The sequence below is a fragment of the Nansenia antarctica genome (assembly GCF_963989245.1).
Source record: "Nansenia antarctica genome assembly, chromosome: 4".
Taxonomy (NCBI): Eukaryota; Metazoa; Chordata; class Actinopteri; order Argentiniformes; family Microstomatidae; genus Nansenia; species Nansenia antarctica.
In genome coordinates this window covers 45893302-45898043 of record NC_137689.1, presented here as the reverse complement: position 1 = coordinate 45898043, position 4742 = coordinate 45893302, and positions in this window count along the sequence as shown.

Sequence of the window (4742 nt, the reverse complement as noted above, 5' to 3'; positions counted from 1 at the left end):
CAGTAAAACTTGTTCAGTTCATTTGCAAGGAGAGTGCTTTCTGTGGTCTGAGGGGGTTTTGGTTTATAGTTAATGGTAATTTGTTTTAGACCCTTCCAGACAGAGGCAGCGTTGCCATCTGAGAATTGTTCCACTCTCTGGTTTCTGCCTACGTGCCCTGTCTACCCTGTCTGTCCTGTCTGTCCTTTCTTCCCTACCTGTCTACCCTATCTGCCCTGCCTGTCTACCCTACCTGCCCTACCTGTCTACCCTACCTGCCCTACCTGCCCTGTCTGCCCTACCTGCCCCACCTGCCCTATCTGTCTGCCCTGCCTGCCCTGTCTGTCTGCCCTACCTGCCCTGTCTGTCTGCCCTACCTGCCCTGTCTGCCCTATCTGCCCTGCCTGCCCTACCTGCCCTGTCTGTGTGCCCTGTCTGCCCTACCTGCCCTACCTGCCCTGTCTGTCTGCCTTACCTGCCCTGTCTGCCCTACCTGCCCTGTCTGTCTGCCCTACCTGCCCTGTCTGTGTGCCCTACCTGCCCTGTCTGTGTGCCCTGTCTGCCCTGTCTGTGTGCCCTACCTGCCCTGTCTGTGTGCCCTGTCTGCCCTACCTGCCCTGTCTGTGTGCCCTGTCTGCCCTACCTGCCCTGTCTGTCTGCCCTACCTGCCCTGTCTGTCTGCCCTACCTGCCCTGTCTGTGTGCCCTACCTGCCCTGTCTGCAATGTCTGTCTGCCCTACCTGCCCTGTCTGTCTGCCCTATCTGCCCTGTCTGTCTGCCCTACCTGCCCTGTCTGTCTGCCCTACCTGCCCTGTCTGTCTGCCCTATCTGCCCTGTCTGTCTGCCCTACCTGCCCTGTCTGTCTGCCCTACCTGCCCTGTCTGTCTTCCCTATCTGCCCTGTCTGTCTGCCCTACCTGCCCTGTCTGCAATGTTCATTCTAAGCTGCACGCCTGCTCAATCGCGCACTGCTCGCACATTCTCAGCGCACAAGAAAATCTATGCAGCGCATAAAATAAAATTCACCATAAACGTATTAATTAATATCTAATATTAGACCTAATCTAATCTAATTAATTAGACCAATAATGTGTTTTTTGTACCATTTTTCAATGTAACACAGTGAGTGACAGGTGTCCAGCCAATGATACGATACGGTTTACTTACGCTACGCAGCCAATCATAGCATTGATAGTGCTTGCATATGTGCCCTGCCCATACGCACCATGCAGGTTAGCTAACAACAATGCGGCGGAGTTAAGAGACGCAACCCCTTATCATGGCGAAACGAACGGGCAACGCCAGCGACACATCCACTCACCAAGCCAAAGTAAAAAAGAAACCCTTTTAGGATGGAATGGCTGTCGGAGTATGTGCAAATAGAAGAACAAGCGGTGAAACTGGGTGAGATTTTTTCTTTTTCGAGTGAGAAAGGTCTGTGATCTAAGCTGACAGCATGCACTGCTCAGGATATTGTGCAGGCAATAACTCAGTTTTACTCCAAACATGGACTGGACATGCAGAGAATAGTGATGCTGACCTTCGATGGTGCCGCAGTTATGCTAGGAAAACACAACGGAGTTGCGGCTTTGTTAAAGCGCCAAATACCACACCTAACTGAACAACATTGTGTGGCCCATAGAGAGGACTTGGGCATTGATGATGCCTGGAAAAATGTACCTTTGATGCGAGATGTGGAAACTCTTCTTAGAACTGTGTATTCCACTTTCTCTCGGTCCACTGTGAAGAGGGGCAAAATGGAGGCCCTAGCAAAGATTCTTGATGAAGATACACTGTCATTCAGGCCTCTGAACGAAGTGTGATGGCTGTCGCGGCACCAAGCTGTCAATGCTGTTCTGAGGAACTACACTGTGTTTAAAGAATTCTGCAAAAGAGAATTCACCGATAACAGAGATCCAGTGGCAAAGTACTGCTACAAAAAGCTGAGTGATTCAAAGTTCAAGGTTACTGTCACTGCTTTCGGAGATGTTTTGTGTGAGCTAGCACAACTCTGCCTCACTTTTCAAAGACGCAACCTGACTGTGATGGAAGGACACTGCTTTGCTAGAGCAAAGATTGAGAAGTTGCGTTCCCAATACTTGAAGGAGAAGGATGTACAGTGGAGTGACCGTGTCAAAGAGGCAATGGGGACCTCATCAGCTGATGGCAGAAATACTGGTGAGATTACTCTTTTCATTAGTAAGCTCTGTGATCACATGGATGCTCGTTTTCCAGAGGATGAATTAAAGGAGTGGTCTGCATTTGACATTGAAGCATTGAGCTCAGACATCAGTTTTGACTATGGATCAGCAGACATTGCCACACTGGCAAAGAAGTATGAGGCCATTCTCCACCACCCACAGTCTATGGAGGCCATTAACAGTCAATATGCTGAATTCAAGTACATAATGAAGCAAAAACTTAAACAGGGGTCAATCAGCACATTCTCAGATATGGTTTCTGCAGCACTTAGATGTGAGGAGCTAAAGGAGATCTCACAGCTTGTGGATATTTGTGCTACATTTCAAGCTTCCAGTGCAGATTGTGAAAGAGGATTTAGTTTAATGAATCATATCAAAACAGCATCCAGAAATCGTCTTGAAGTGGCACATTTGGACCAGCTGATGCGCATAAAGTCAAAGCAAGAAGCAGACGAAGCCATCAACCTGGACAAAGTGTAAAACCATTGGAGAAGTGAGAAGGACAGATGTGAAAAATAAGGTAAAATTAAAGTAAAAATGTGTGCATATTCTAGTGACATTTATTAAGATTTTTTATTTATGGATATTAATCATTAAATGCTGTTACTACTAGATAATTTATGGGTAGTAGAAATGCTAATAAAAAACTGCGTAATTAGATATTTTACAGACAAAGAGTTACAGGAATTTACACTATCACAAGCTACAGCACATGTCATTGAGCAAAATGTGAATGTTTTAATGTGAACAAAATGTTATGTCTCATTTCGTCCAGAACAGGACCCTCAGCCAGGCCACAACTGGACCACAGCCAGGCCAAAGCAGGACTCTTCCCATGGCCAAAGCAGGACTCTCACATATAACATATAACATACTATACATCTCATGAACAACACATTTTTTGTCTTTTTCATTTTAAGTGGGCCAAATCGCTTATATTAAAAGTAAACTAATGAAAATAGCTGCTGTAATTTGATTCTTTTAATAAGCCATGTAACTTGCTATGATCCAAGGTTTTGAACAGGTGTGATACTGGTGTGTGGCCACAGCGTGCACATCTGATGTTGCTCACAGTGGTCCTCAGTGTGCTCAGGGAGCTTGTGTGTATGCCCAGACACATGAAAAATTAGAGGGAACATTGCCTGCCTGTCTGCCCTACCTGCCCTGTCTGCCTGCCTACCTGCCCTGCTTGCCCTTCCTGCCCTGTCCTGCCCTACCTGTCTGCCCTGCCTGTCTGCCCTGTCTGCCTGCCCTGCCTACCCTACCTGCCCTGTTCTGCCCTACCTGCCCGCCCTGCCTGCCCTGTCTGTCTACCCTATCTGTCTGCCCTACCTGCCCTGTCTGCCCTACCTGCCCGTCCTGCCCTGTCTGTCTGCCCTACCTGTCCTACCTGCCCTGTCATTCTGCCCTGCTATTCCGTTCCCTCATTAAAACCGGGTTCCTTTGATATACGTCTCCTGACTCTGTTCTGCGCCTCTAGCTATGACCGTAACCAAATAATAATAATAATAATAATAATAATAATAATAATAACAATAATAATAACACACCTAAGTACACATTAAATACATGCATACATTAATACTTAATACTTAAATATGCATTTTTTTCCGCTTGAATTATCTGCACACAGAGGACCAAATGAAGACCAGGCAATGGTCAAAATGTTGTTTATTTCATCACTTGACAAAAATCAGTATGCTGGCATCCTCTCTGCATTATACAGTTTTTGAGTATTTTTGAACCATGTCACTATGGAGGTGGAGAAGGTTGTCCGTGCGCATGCCACTGTGCCGCTGTGCCATCTGTCCTCCTCTGTTTGGTTGGTGGAGTATGGTTCTAGCAACGCTATGGTTGTCAGTTCGATTCCCACTGGGACCGTACACGCCGAAAAAATGGATGCACTCAATGTACTGTGAGTCGCGTCGGATAAAAGCTTCAACCTTAAGTGAGCTATGCATGACCGCATAGAAGACCACCATCAGCTAGCTCCCTGTCAGGGTCTCTATGGGATTCAGACATAGAAGACCACCACCAGCTAGCTCCCTGTCAGGGTCTCTATGGGATTCAGACATCACAAGGAGGCCGCGGGGCACAAACCTTCCACTGACTCATTACCTGTCCACCCCAAAGAAGGGCTGGGCCTGAGAGAGGAGTAGGAGGAGGAAGTGGAGGAGGAGGAGGAGGAGGAGGAGGAGGAGGAGGAGGTGGAGGAGGAGGAGGAGGTGGAGGAGGAGGAGGAGGAGGAGGAGGAGGAGGAGGAGGAGGAGGAGGGGAGAGTACACAACATCATCTTTCCATCTGTGGATCAGAAGGCCCTCCAGGCTAGGGGTAGCCTGTGGAAAGGAGAGATGCAGAGGAAGAGAGGAAAGAGAGATACAGGGTGGGAGTAGAGGGTGGGAGGAGAGGGTGGGAGGAGAGGAGAGGAGAGGATGAGAGAAGAGAAGAGAGGAGAGGAGAAGAGAGGGTAGGAAGGAGAGGAGAGGGCCGAAGAGCAGAGGAGATTCAGCTGTAAAAGAGTAGGAGTAGGTGAGATGCAACCAGAGTTCAGGAGAAAGAAAAA